This window comes from Agelaius tricolor, unplaced genomic scaffold (assembly GCF_023055355.1).
Source record: "Agelaius tricolor isolate 1412-34295 unplaced genomic scaffold, bAgeTri1.0.p SCAF_2, whole genome shotgun sequence".
Taxonomy (NCBI): domain Eukaryota; kingdom Metazoa; phylum Chordata; class Aves; order Passeriformes; family Icteridae; genus Agelaius; species Agelaius tricolor.
In genome coordinates this window covers 40,374,042-40,389,654 of record NW_027269262.1, presented here as the reverse complement: position 1 = coordinate 40,389,654, position 15,613 = coordinate 40,374,042, and the positions used below count along the sequence as shown (strand labels likewise).

The 15,613-nt window shown below is 35.8% G+C and overlaps 1 long non-coding RNA gene across 1 annotated transcript in view; it reads left to right on the top strand.

Moving 5' to 3' along the window:
* LOC139605203 (uncharacterized) overlaps positions 1-15,244 on the top strand; it is a 74,211-nt gene extending 58,967 nt beyond the window's left edge. The window contains exons 2-3 of the long non-coding RNA XR_011684286.1: positions 7,318-7,382; positions 13,442-15,244. This is a non-coding gene — a long non-coding RNA (uncharacterized lncRNA). The remainder of the gene's footprint in view (positions 1-7,317; positions 7,383-13,441) is intronic.
* The last annotated feature ends 369 nt before the right edge of the window (positions 15,245-15,613 follow it).

The following is a 15,613-nucleotide window of genomic DNA, read 5'->3' as shown; positions in this document are numbered from 1 at the left end:
GACTGGAAGCAGCTATAGCCAAATCTAGGTTCAAATGTAAAATATACTTTGTGTACAGATAGCAGATTTGGATAAATGCTACATGTTGAAAACACCATATAATTAGTTCTCAACATTTTGAACTTAAGAGTCCAAGGAATTTATTCTTGTACCAAATTCATAATTAAACTTCATGACCTTAGAGTGACTGCAAGCTAGAAATGAGCTGCTTTGCATTGCAGTTGACTCTAGGTGAAAAATGTTTTCTGACATTAGTGACTTAGTTATGTAAATGGATCTTTCCAGAGAAATAAATTAATCTACATTAAGGCTGTCTCATGTCTACACAGGGCCAGGCTGCTACAGATAATTAGGTCTAAAACATGGTCTTTCCATCATAGCTATAATACCGATACCCATACCACAGCAAAATCAAGTCACTATGATCATGAGGGAACATTAAATTTATTTATGAACCATTTGTGTGTTCATATACATTCTGTACACCAGGAACACATTCCTTAGATGTGTGATCAGAGGCTTTTAAGGCACTGAACTTTGAAGTCACAGTAAATATTTTTTTCCAGTCATTTATTTCTGAAGAATACTCCAGCCCTTCTTTTTGTCAAGATCATAATCCTAAGCACAAAAATAATATACAGTGCTGCAAGCCAGTTTTGAAAAATAAAAAGAAAGGTTTGATTATACTGCTGCTCACTGTCATAACTCTGTATTTATTATTAACTACACTTGAGGATGCATTGCAAATTTATTTAGCAGATTTTGTCCAAAATAGCTGTGCTAGCTGAATAGTGTGAAAGAGTAGATTTGACTTGAGATATTGCTTTTCTCCCTAGACTGAAGATTAATGCCTCCAAAAAGATGAAAGCAGCAGGATAAAAGCGTGATATTTTCAAAGATAATTCTACTAGTGGCAATCATGATCACTGGATGAAAACAAATAAGTCATTTTCATTATCATGTGTCCTGAAAGGAAGCAATATTCACTATGAAAGAAAATAATGAAAGAGGGGAAATTAAAGGCTTTGAAAAATTAACATTGATTTCAGAGTGCACCTGGACTTCTATTTCCACTGTTTTGTCTTCAAACATCAGCTCATATTCAGAGATGTTTTGATAGCAGACAATACAGAATTTAATGCAAAATAGACCAGACGTAACCCAATCAAGGGCTTTTCTTGTGAGAACAAAAGCTTTTCATAACTAAATGTCCTTTTCACTTCTAGTTTTACTGTCTTGTAATATATCAGTTCACATGATGGGTGTCATTCAGGCTTTGGGAACTGAATTTTCCCAGGCAGTAGAAAAAAAAAGCCAAAATTAAAAGCTGAAATTAAAACCTTCCCTCTTCCCATTGCCAGTTTCCAAAACTAAAGTGAGACATATCAGTTTTTTAGCCTCACATAGCAACTGGAAATAATGAAATAATGTATAGAAGAAAGTAAACTAATGAAATGGCAAAAGAGGTAGCATTACATTATGTTTTATATCATGTTTTGCTCTGTCGTGTTACAAAACAGGGACCTGCTGCAGTGTTGGTACCTATAGTACCGACATTAAATCAACCATTGCAAAACTGATTAGATCCTCTTTCAACTCATGCCTACGTCTTACATAACTGATCTTGGCTTTCTGCTCTGTTTACCATTCATTTATAAAGTCATATATTGTCTCTCAGACAATGCATTTTTTATTGATCTGATTGTCCTATTAAAATTGCTGTCTGACTTAGTGTCTGACATCTTAATGCCAAATTTTAACTTTCACTTCATCCTGGCCCTGCATGTATTCCCCTGACACTTCTCAAATTCTGCCTAGCCTAGTCCAACTTAAATGGCCAATCTCCCCACACGCAGCTCCATTCCGCCAGATTAATTCTCCTTTGTGCTCAAATAGATAACTCAAGTTTATTTTTCTCTTTCAATTCTAGCCTAAGATTTTTTTATACATCTGTTGGCTACTGGAAATCCCTTCCTGAGTTTTTCTTCAGCACTTCCTTTTTCTGTTATTGACATTATCTGTATTTTCTGAAGTTAAAAAAGAAGTTTCTACCTGCTTTTCTAACAGAAGTTGTGCAGTTGGAGTGACACAATGGCAATGAAAATCTGAAACCCTGTGATTGGGTTACTCTAACTCATATGGTTAATTCTTGGACTGACTAGTATAAATATCAGGTTATGGATGATTATTTGAACTCATACTATTAACTTTTGAGATTTACCCTTCATTAGCCACAGCAGTCTGGTATAATTTTTCTTTGATCAAAAGAGGTTCATGTTTCTCAATCAGGAGACATCAAGACTTTTGTAGTCACAAAGGCAGAAATCTAATATTTTAAAGCATACAATTACTGTTAATATATTCTTTAAAAATCCTGGAAAATGGAAAAACTATAATTTTGAGAGCCCTTAAACTAACATTAAACATAATTGCAGATTTAGTTACAAAAGTTTGAAAACTGTAACAGATGTCTGGAGTATCAACAGAAGAGCAAGAGCATATTTGACATATGAAGAGTTACTGACCCATTCTGTTTGATCTGTTCTTTATTGCAATTTAAAAAAAAATTGCTCAAGAACAGACACCACAATATATAAGAGAAGTACTTCTAATATACTAGTCTGGATGTCAGCATATCCTTTTTTTCCCTTCACTGAACCTTTAAAATTTACAAATTACTCTGTTGGCTTTCCAATGAATATACACAAGAGGCTCCAGCTTTATTGATTTCTTGGCAGATTTTGATGTTCTGTTCCATTGTCTCTTTATGACCAAACAGCAGCCAGGACTAGAATAAGAAGGAATTAACTAGGTATGAATGATAGCCAAAGGGATAATAACGATCCTAGGCCAAACATATGGAAGTTTAATAGTTTACAATCTACCAAAAATGTATTTAAACTTCAACTATATTTGATCTTGATATTAATTAATAAACCACTCAGCATTTCTTTATTCAGTTAAAATCAACATTTGTTAATATGCATTCATGTCAATCATACAAGTCAAAAATAAATGCCAATCTTTATCAGATCAAAAGAATAGAAACTAGACTTGGATGCTGTTTCAAACTTTTGTGTTTAGAATTGTTTTTGCTTAAAACATTATAATATTTTACTTTTTAACACAAAATGTGATTAAGACTATGCTTTTAGTAGTAGTTTTGAAATTTCTCCCTACTTTTAATATTACTTCTTTACTTATTAGTAGTCCTTTTAGGTACAAAAGCCCTTTTATTTTCTTTGAGAGATGGCTCACAGGGACAGACAGAGATATGTGCCTTTATATCCTGTGCACCTCACTCACAGTGACAAGTGAACTCTGTTTTAATGGAGGTGTAAAATTTTGCCTACTAGTTCCTAAAAATTGTTTATCACAGAACCTTAGCAGCTGTAATCTTATATTTCCCTGTTGACTCAACCTATTTCAGCCTGGATGAAGAGATAAAATTCTATGAGTTCTGCTAATTCACTTTCTGGAATCTTTGTTTTCTGCCCTTAACAACCGGTTATGCCACAGAAATCTGTAATATCAACTTCCTGAAAGAAGATCGAGCAAGGAAAATTCAACATTGAAATTGTGTCTTACTGTCACAGATGCTTTCAAGCAGCTCTAAGTCAGGAGTAATACTTGCATTGTGTTAGGCTTTTTACAAACACACCAAAAAATTACAAGCCCTCTTCCAAAGAGCTTTTTTTGTGGGGATAGATTTTCCCTTAAAATTTGTCCTTCAGGTTTTTAGCATTTTTAAAGACTGTAATGAAGAAATGTTGTCCTGAGGCTTTAGTCTCCAAGCAGACTGCTAAAGGCCTAGATATCCCTCAGTCTGGAATTCTTGCAGAGTTTAAACTATACCATGTCTGATAAACTGTTTATTGAAGTATAACCTGCTTCCACACAAACTGTGTGAAGTATTCCGTAGGAATTTGTAAGTCTTAGGATGACCAATATTTCAAGAACGTCACATTATGCCTGAACTTAAGACTTCCTTACAAATTGGAAATTAAAATTTTCCTATAGATGGTAAAACACACATCTCTTGAAAAACGTTTTGTCAACTAGTGCTGACCTTCAAAGTTCATTGTGATGCACAATAGCCTTCTTATTGAACATGAAATTACAAACATAAAAACAACAGCACTTGGAGAACATTGAGGCCTTTTCCCATTCTCACAATGCCCCACCAGGGTGGTGCTGGGGGCACACATGAAACTGGGAGGGGACACAGCAGGCACAGCTGACCCCAACTGAGCAAAGGGTTATCCCTTACCTTTGGGTGTCATGCTCCACCTATAGAGCTGAACTATGAGTCACTAGGAGAAGATAGCTCAAAGCTATTGTTTTCTTGCTGTAAACCATTCTCTTTATTTGTAAAAGAGTTCTTTTACACAGTCATGATCTTTCCACTTGCAAAGGAAACACACTTTGAAATTTATCCCCCTGAGTTTTTTTGCGAACTCATGTTCACCATTCTAGATGTTTTCCTTCTTTTTTCCTTTATTTTTTCTCTTTAAAATAATATTCTGTAGTGGGAGAGAAGCAGAACCATAGGCTGTCAATTCAGTATTCCCCCAGTAAAACAATATGGTGGAGTAGGCAGGTAGAAGGTCATCTCACAGGCTGCCACGAATTATATGAACTTCCAAAGCAATTTTGACCATGAAAAACAAGAAAAATTGGCCTATACAGAGCTATTACCTGCAACAAAGAAATAGTTTCTAAGATCAGAATTTTTTTTAAGCTCTCAGAACATTAAATAGTGCAAATTGCAAGTATTTTCAGTCCTGGTTTTGTGTACAAACTGCTTTCTTAAGGAGAAAAAAAAAGGTGGTGTTGACAGAGATACATTGATTTTTTTTCCCATTAACAATATAAAATGACTTCTGAAAAAAAAAAAAACCAAAAACATATTTTTGAAATTAATTACTTTGGAAATTTTTGTTTGCTTGTTTGTTTGTTGTTGTTGTTGTCATTGTTGTTTCCACAGAGAATATTATTGTTTCACTCAAAACTAGGCACAATTATTCACAAATTTTAGTCTGAAATTTGGAATGGACCAGTTTGGTAACGTTGTAAAAGTTGAGTTGTAAACATGAACATCAGCTTGAGTTGCAATACTTTCATTCTTAGATATTGCCACCTTTTCTTTGTCTTCAGAATGTCATTGTTTGTGGCAAGTCACCTCATAGAACAGAAAAACATTGCAGTCCCCAGTTAATTCTAAAGACCATCTTGACTATTCAAAAGTTGAACACCTTTTTCATTTTCTAAAGGGAGACCTAGGGAAGGAAGCCTTTGTGGCCCTAAGGACAGAGAAGAACTCCACTGGAAAGTTGTACTATCTAGAGATAAGATGATATAATATATAGACAGGTGTTATGAAATTCCCTATTTGGAAGATAACATTGTTGCACTAATGACTATTTATTTATGTCCATCATGTATCCCAAGTCTTGGATTATAGGTTTTGAAGAGAACTAATGGTATCTGCCATGGCCAATCACATCATTCACACATTCAAACTCCTGTGACGCAGTTAACACCTGTTCTGATATACACCACATAATAAAATTCGAAACTAAGCTAAGTAGTCTGCAACCAATTGTCTAAATATAACAACAGCATGGCAAAAAAGATGTTTTTAAACAAAGATATTATCTTTAAACAAATACTTTTTCTTTCTGTTGCCTGACATGCCAAAGAAGATTTGATTTAGAATATCTCTAAAAAAACCCAATACAATATGTTGTGGGGCTTGCTGCAATAGCCAGGATTTGCATGAAGGAAAACTTTGAAGGTACTTGAGACAACCTGGGAGGTTTGATTTCTTTAAAATATGGTATTTCAGGGGGGCTTTTAATTTACGCATTCATACTTTATATTTTATTGATACGTTTTTCTGCATGAGGCAGGTACACAGCCCCAAAATAATACAAGTGATTTTCCCATTGCAGAGTAGTACTTTTAAATAAAAAATACTTTTAAATAAAAAACAAGGTTTTATGGGTTTTAAGATAATTAATCACATTAAAGATATTTTCAATTTCCTCAGGTAAGCAATTTAGGCTACAGCTTCTGGAATAAAAATATTCTTTATTTTACAAATGACATTTATAGGACATATGGTGTAGCTGACATTTCTTTTCCTGAAATTACTTGCTAATATTTTCAGAGGGATGAATTACTTTTCCACATCTCAACCATTTCAAGTACACAGAGAGATAGATATGTTTGCTTCTGTTGTGCTTTTCAAGGAATATGTGTACCATGAATTTTTTATGTGCAGTACTGTGCAGTATGAAAAAAGGCTAAAATTTCTGGAGTCTTTGGACTGATAAAGTGTTATAGCACCACAAGAAGAAGTGATTCTTTATCGTTAAAGTATACTCTGAGGTAAATACCATCATTAATTTGTTGTAGGTTAAATTATTGTACAATGTTTCCACACAAAACTAAAAAAAAAAAAAAAAATTGCGTTTTACTGTTCATTGTTGCAATTTCATGCTATAACTCCACTATAATGCACACTGTGGAGTCTTCAGATTTTTAAAAAACTCTATCAAAACTACAAATCAAATTAAGGGTCTATTCTCAAGAGTACAGTTTAGGCATATAAAATCTCAAATATTTTAACACTTACTTCCAGTATCTACAGAATTTCTGAGAAATATTGAGCAACTGAATTGCTGTCTCTTACTTCTTCTAAGCACTTCTTCAGTATATTCACATCAGTGGATGCGATAAAGGTGAAAATTCTGCTGCTTCACCTTCTAAAAATTTAATACTTTCATCACTTGCGGGTTTTTTTTCCTTACGGAAGCATTGGGGTTTATGAACAGAGTCCTTTTTATGACGAAAATGAGGAGAGATCTCTTAACACCTGTGGGTCTAATAAAAAAGTATACAGAGTAAAAAAAAAAAAGATGAAACTACAGGAACTTGGAACTTTCCGGCTCTTTTCTATTATTGTGCAGAGTCTAGGTATTTGGCTATATCACCTTCTCTGATATGGATTCCATTTACCTAGAGTAAAGGTCAATCTGCAAAAGCATCTCATTTCAAACCTCCAAAAACACCTACGTTTAACTAGATATATTTCTCAGGAACAGTCTTCCAATTTGCAGGGTTTTTTAATGGAAGTTTTGAAACTGCAACTCCTAAACCAAGGCATTAAAAACTGATGTTACACACTGACAGTTAATTGACAAGCCAGCCATAATCAGGAGATATTTATCTGAAGATTAAATTCAGTTTCTTAATAACACTCCAACATTTTAAGTGACTTATGTATCTGAGATATCAAACTTTACACTTCAGGATTACAACACTTGTGACCTTCAGAACTACTTGACCTTCAAAGCTGCTTTACCCCCAGACTGAAGGTAAGAAAGTCATCATCCTAGTGATTGAGATTAAAATCTCATTTCTGGCATCATGATTGATGACAATGCAAGGATAAAATCTATACATTTTGATGTGTTAATAGTGGGGATGTGACTATTATAATAAATGGATATACTCCACATTTTCTATTTGGCACGTCTCTTTTCAACCAAATTTATTCTTTTTCAGCTTGGCCAAGAATGTCAAAAAATCCAGCAAATGATCTCCTCAAATAATTCCTCAGGAACTATTTTAACATAGCAAAATGGGGTTTATAGCTTCAGAACATGCAAGAAAGCATGGAGTAATATGACGTTCTAGAGGACTAAATGAAGCACTGCCTGTGTTCCTGGACCTGGGAGCATTTTCCTTATCTTCCACACCATTCTATCAAAGGAATAATAGAAAAACCTCGCATAAATGGTAGTGTATGACACACAAGACATGACACGATTGAATTCCATTGCTGTTGTCAAAAGCGTATAGAAAGTAAACTTTTCTGTCTCTCAGATAATGCCGATTTTCCTGCTTGTAAGCTGAACAAACGATCATCAGGGGATTACAGTAACTGAAGGAGAGCAAAGAACCTGTACCTTAGGGTTTTCAGTAAGAGAAGAAAAGAAATGGAAAGGAGGGACTTGTAACAGTGTCATCCAATACAATAAATTCTTCACTATCGCCTCAGTGCTGTCAAACAAAAGTTCAGGTTTCATTTCCACGATGCAGTGTAGTATTCAGTGCTCTTTTTTTTCTTTGTATTCACTTCTGCACTATTTTCAGTTAGAAACCCTACTGCTTTATAGCTCATATGTTTGTATTTTAATAATTAATATATTATTTTGTTGTTGTCAATATTCTTTTTATTTCTCTATATTCCCAGCCTTATTTTAAATAATTTTGTTGAATGACATTTTTTATTAAGTTTAGAGGGAGGAAACCTTTGGACATTACAGTCCTGTACTTCATTTTGCTGACTAGATTGTGAGAAAAGCTGATCTTTGAAGAGCAACACAAAGAGAACAAACAAAAGATACAGTGGGTACTGTTCTTTACAATTTTTTTATATTAAAGAGACACATTTACAGATAACAAGTAGGTGCTGTAAACTAAATACAAACAATTTGTGTTTCCAGAAATTTCCTTCAGTCTAAATGATGAAATTCTGCTTGATGTCTACATTTGCTTCGTGCCTGAAGAAAGTTTCAATGGAGGTTTCATTGTAAAGAATATATTATAAAAATTACGTAAATTTTTTCTTCTGCCTTTCACTAAAAACAAGATAAAATTTTTCAGTCTAAAACTTCCCACATTCTACTCTAACCAATTTTTGTCTATTTAGGAATGCATGAACTTTTGTTAATTTTAACATTTCCATCTAAAGAAGTACCTATTTTGATAAACATGGCCTTTCTCCATGCTCAAGTGTACTCTCCCTCTTCCTTCTCAATGTGGACTTTTGTTGATAAATTCACTAAGATAGATTATATTCTCCCATCATCCTTCACTCACCTTTTAGTTCATCTAAAATTAAAATGTCATCTTCAGCAGGTCAAAATTTCATTAAGAGCAGGAATAAGTGACCTTTTATGAAACTTTTTTACATATTAGTGGAAGTATTGGCTTAAGTGCATACTTTCAGTTTGTTAATGTCTGTTTATTGGCTTTGAATATCAGAAGACCGTTGGCTGCTTCACAGAGGCTTTGAATATCAGAAGACCATTGGCTGTTTCACACACATCTGTTTCACAGATGTTTACACCTCATGTTTGGAAAAATCAGCAAATTAAAAAACCTTATGTTTCAGTTCTTCAGAACTGAATCAAATTTTAGACAGATCTTGATTTAAAATAAAACCTTAAAAATTGTGGTTTTGCCAAGTCATTAACGCTCATTACCGAAAGTGTGGAATGAAAGTGCTAGTGAGGTGATTCATGGCAGCACAATCCTTATTACATCAGTACGGCCCCATAATTGATTTCATTGATGGTACCATCTGCTCATTTCCAGTGTTTTCCTTCCAATTATAATGACACATCATACATTTGATTTTTTAAACTATGTTTTCCATCTTTTGCCCCATCATTTGTTCTGAATTACCTTTTTCTCTTTACATCCATTATTGTAATAATACTCTTTCTCTTTTGAGGAAATTATGTTTTGAAAGAGTTGGTTTGGCTCTCAGTGCTTTGTCTTTCCAACTGATAAGTGGTTCACTTGTGGTGATGAAATGCTGTTACTTAATGCAAAAATGACCTAGTATTCTCTTGTTATAAACCTGTGATGTTCCAGGCCTCAAGAAAAATAAGTCAATAGTATTAATTTTCTATATCCTGCCAAAAAACCTAGAATTTGAAGGGGAAAAAAAAGTAATAGAAAATTGCAGCTGTCTTGGGGTGACTATGTATAAAAGACATCTACTTCCTGTCTTCATACCAGCACTCTGGGAATATAAACATGAAATCACGGTGTTATAATTTTTGGAAGGAAAGAAACCACAGAAGGTTGTGCAGGGAGAATTTCTATGGCTTAGCCTTTGAATAATTGTGGACATATTAATGTAATTAATGGACTATGCCAATTATGAACAAACATTGAGCAAAAGCCTTTTTGCTTATATTGGGATATTATGCTGGAATAGAGTTGATTAATTACAATGTGTAGAGTTATAAAAGTAATTTATCATAGTATAATGACTATTCAGGTACATATGGCTTATTTAAATGAATAAAATAGAACAAGAGCTATTAGAGCATTGCTGTATGTTTTAGGATACATAACCAAGCACATTTTATGAAAGGCTTGGGAAAATAAATACCTAAAGTCATGAAACTAAATATAAAAAAGATAGTACTCTGCATTTTGTTTTCACTAAGATTTATTCCTTAAAGGAAGAAAAGAAACAATAATCTAATAACGGAAAGGCACTAACTTTTACTGGTAAACTTAAAGAAAACTCTGAATCTTGGGGACATACTGGAGTGGAGGAACATAATTCAGATGTATGGAGTTGTTCTTTTGGGGTCGTCTATCCCTCTCATGTCCTCTCCCAACTTCTCATGCACCCCCAGCACACTCACTGGATGGTATGAGGGCCAGAGAAAGCCTTAACTTTGTCTGAGCGCTACTCAGCAGAAACAAAAATATCCTTGTGTTATAAACACTGTTTCCAGCACAACTCCAAAGCATAGCCCCATACTGGCTACTATGGAGATAATTAGATCCATGACAGCCAAAATCAGAACACAAAGGCAATCACTCACTGCTTCCCAAGGGCAGACTGATGCCCAGCCATTACCTGAGCAAAGCCATCCTAAAATTCCCTTTTTTCACTTTTATAGCTGAACATGACGTTACAGGGTACAAAACACCTTTGCAGTTGTTTAAGGTCATTTACTGTCTGTGTCCTCTCACAGCCTATTCACTGTGACAGGGACAGACTGAGAAACAGAATCATAGAATTATAAAATTATTAAAATTGGAAAAGGCCACCAAGATCATTGAGTCCAAACTTTGACTGAAGACCATAGCACTAAGAGTCATGACCAGGCATTTCTGGAACACTTCCATGGACAGTGACTCCACAGCTTCCTCAGGTAGCCCATTCCAATTCTTGACAACTCTTTCAGTGAAGAAATTCTTCTTAATGTCCAAACTGAACCTTCCTTGTCTTGAGGCTGTCTCTTCTTGTCCTGTCACTGGTTATTCAGAAGAAGAGGCCAAACAACCCTCACCTTGCCACAACCTCCTTTCAGGTAGTTGTAGAAAACAAGGTCTCCCCTGAGACTCCTCTTCTCCAGCCTAAACAACCCCATCTCCCTCAGCTGTTTCTCACTCTCCAGACTCTTCACCAGCTCCAGTGCCCTTCTCTGGACATACTCCAGCACCCCAATCTCGTTCTTGTAGTGAGGGGCCCAGAACTGAACACAGGATTTGAGTTGTGGCCTCACCAGCGCCGGGTACAGGAGAACAATCACTTCCCCAGTCCAGCTGCCCACACTATTTCTGATACAAGCCAGGATGACTTTGGCTTTCTTGGTCACCTTGGCACACTGCTGGCTCCTGTTTAGCCAGGTGTCAACCAGCTGTCCCAGGTTCTTTCCCTCTGGGCCTCCTCCCACCCACTCTGCCCGTGTGTGGCACTGCTTGAGGTTGTTGTGACCCAAGGGCAGGACCCAGCACCTGGCCTTGTTGAATCTCATTCAATTGACCTCAGCTCATCCGTCCAGCCTGTCTAGATCTCTCTGCAGAGCCTTCCTACCCTCCAGCAAATCAACACTCCCACCCAACTTAGTGTCATCTGGAAATTTACTGAGCGCACAGAAGGCGCTCATGATTTGCAGGCACTGTTCATAGTGCTATCAGCGCTGTTTTCATCAAAAATCTAAAACACAGCACCTTATGAGTTGCCATGAAGAAAATTAACTCCATCCTAGGGAGACCCACTACACCAGGCTAGCAATTAGGTCTTAGTACATTGATTTCATCTAATTCCCCTGCATGTACCAGTAAGGCTTGCTACTTTACAAATGCTGGAAGTGTCTGCCTGTATATTTGTTCCCTTTTTCATTTAATTTCATTAGGAAATACTGACCACAATTTAATGTGAACATTAATATTGGGATGTCACCTGTTGTCTGCATTGAACTGATGACAGGACACAGGTTTTGGCCACAAATTTGTGATATTTGGTCCCAGAGCTTGAGTTTTTAATATAAGCTATGTGAACCTTGCTGCAGGTAATTACTCAGAATATCTGACACAATCTGATAAACCAGATGGTAAGAGCAAGCATGGAGACAGGGAACAATTGAGATAGTAATATGGGAGACAGGGAACAATTGAGATAGTAATATGGGGCAAGAGAATTTTGAAAGGACATTAGGTAAGGTATATATTAATTAGGGTAGAAGTGATTAGCAGAACACAATGATTAAGAGACACAAATTTGAAGGGCATATAAAAGGCAGATGCCCTGAAAATGCTTGACAGAATAACAGGCTGAAAAACAAGGGGCATGAACCAAAGCTAAGGAAAGATGGATCAGAAAGGGACTTCAGGATAAATTGCTTCACAAAAGAGGTAATTAATATGTAGCAATACAAGCTATTAGGTCAGGGAAAACCTAGTTCTCAAACGCTAATATATCTGAGAAGAGATAGGTGGATGAGCTGGATGGACTAATTCTGTGTCACCAGCATCACCAGAATGGCAAAGGTAAAACATCACTTAAACTAGCACAATAATAAATGAAGTTATTTCAATAAGTCTTAGAGCATTGAACACTAAAGGAAAAAAAAGTTCAGTAGCATGATTTTCAAAAAGAGTAAACAAAAGAAACCAAATCAAACTAAAAAAAGCCAGAAAAACCCAACAAAAAAAACCAGCCCCAAAAATAACAAACTAAAAAATTGCACACATACAAAAACCCAAAAAAGCCCAAACCAATCCAAAACAAACAAAAACAAAAAAGACAAAACTCCCACAAATAACAGAACTTCTGTTACTCCAAAATATTTTAAGCTAAATGATTCTTACTGGATTTACTGTTAATAAAAAAAAAAAAATACTAGTGGAAACACCTCCCATGGAAGTTTTGTTTCCATAAAGAGGCAACAAAGAAACCTTTGCTTAAAGTCACAATTCTTGACCAGGAACTTTAAAATGCAGAATGTTCTCCCCACTGTTTGTTAGCTGAATTTCCTGCTTGTATGTCCAACCATGGAGCAGGCTGAGCATGTGTTCAAGAGATCTATAATATATTTCACCAACCTAGCAGCAGCAGCTGTGTGCTCAGTCAGAAAAGCAGGTTATGTTCTGGCCCACATGGCTGTTCAGCATTGAGCATAACTGTGTTCCTTCATTAATTTGACACAGAAGCCCCAAACAAGTTCTTCCACTTTTCCGCACTTCTCTTTACACCTGCACTGAACACTCAAACCAAAACTGCCTTCTACCACACTACATCCAGCTCTATTTTTATCTTTAAATTCCACAACCTGCCTTTTTTTTAATTCCTTATCTTTAAATTCCTTAAACTCTGCCTTTTTTTCACTTGCAGCATACACAGCAAGGAGCTCGAGATTGCACAGCCACTGTGCCAGCATGAGCTGGGTGGTGCCAGAGCAACACTAATCAGCACTTTATGAGCACATTTCTGGACACCCCATGCCAGCACTGCAACCCTGCCATGCTGCAATGCTCCTTAAAAGCCAGGAAGCTGTGTACAGACAGTAAGGACCTGCTGCTGGGAGCAGCTGGCACCAGAACGACACCCTACTGCTGGGAACTTTCATCTTCGATAGTTGAATCTGTTCTCATAGGACAGTCAATTATCAGGCATGGAAATACCAGTACCCAGTTTTCCTCTGGATAAAAATCTGCTGTATGCTAGAGCTGCACCCACAGCGTGCAGTGACACAGAAGATGAGTGACCCTGTGAATTCTCACTGCTCCCCTCTGCACTTCCTGCTGCTCCTGAGAAAAGACAGGACAAGTGAGCTGGCACCCAAAGCATCTTGTTCCTTTCCAAGCATTGATGCACAAATATTAAATATAGCTGTCTTGAAACTTAGTTCAGAAGTGTATCAGAAGACATACAACTATTTAACAGCTTAAACTTCATGTTGTTCTACTTTTCTTTAGCTTCCCTTCCCACTCAAAAGAAAACAAACCAAAACAAACTGTCAGCATTGGATTTTCTGCATTTAAAATTTTAAAATGCTTCTACAAGATAAAAAGTTGAATTTTAAAAATAAATTTAATACATTTTACACAACTTTTACCCTAAAAGCCACTTTTTAAAGAAATATTTGGTGTTTGTATTTCCATAGAATGTATTTACCCGGAATTTGAGTGATGTAAAATTAATTGTAATGATTTGCCAAGTGAAATGTATGTATATGTAATATGGATAATATGTATATATTTCAAACTTAACATTTTTAATGTCATTAATGGAACTTATTTCCACATTGCATACCTCTAAGTTATCTTTATGTAAAAAGAAGTTGTAGATCATTCTACAAAAAGCTTTTGAAGAGATTTATATACAAAGAAACCAAAATGAGCCATTATCTTACTCAAATGATTGGCCTTTATTACGTTTAAGATCATCAGTCAGCATGATCTAAGATTTTGAAACCTGGATCCTCTCCAGGATGATGAGTTTGGGCCAAGAGTAACAGAACTTAAGCTGTTGTATAAATGTAGGAGAAAGAGGAGAAAGTATGGAATTTAATTTACAAGGGTAATTTCTGCTATAAACTTCCTAGTTATACTGTTCCCAAATAGCATGAACCAATGGAGCCCAACTGTCCTCAAAATTGATCAGAGGATGTCAAGTTTATGCCTAATAATCTCATCTTAAGCCAGGAATAGTCCTTATGGAGACATTTCATACCAGTAGTAAATAGTTTAGATAGACTCCTATTTGCAAAAGAACAGATTAGTGATACTGACCTTCTTTGTATGGCTCTACAAAGGAAGAGTGATATTAGGGAGGTAGCAGTGAATTGGGAAATTACTGACCTGGCAAGTGCTTTGTTTGAACATAGAGCTGTATAATAGTTTTCAATCCCAAAGGCAGAAGCAGACAAGAAATGTGTTCATAAATTCTTGGTTCCTTTACACAAAGTTCCTAAAAAGTCAAATTTCTGCATGTTTCTGAATGCTGTTTTGGCAGCAAATTCTAAATTTGATAGAAATTTATCACCAGGAAGTGATTATTACAGGTATAAGCATCCTATGAGCCTGTTCATGAACCAGTTATATAACAAAAGAGATTGTAGATCATTGAGGAAAGAGTTTGACCACTTTTTTTAGACTGGGAAGCACACAAAAGACTGAATTCTTGTTGTACCACAAATTGAGGGGGATGGCAGGAGAAGGGGGGTAGGGATGGGGAGAAAGAGAGAAAATAAGGCATTATCATATTTATTTTAATGTGATTACAACAGTTCTAAGAGAAAATAAAATAATTACAATAAAGTCTGATCATTGTTTCTTCTTTTACTCTGATCTGTGACATATCAAGCAGACAGCATGGATATCAGGAAAGATTTACAGCCCATTACTTTCCTCACAGGACACCACCATGAGATGTGTTGTCCCCTACCAGCACAGTTGAAAATTTCCCACTCACTAATCTGGGCTCTGGCTGGTAGAGACTGAACAGAACAAAACAGTTGACTGGAATTTCCTTACTAATAGAATTAAAATAGGACAGATACCA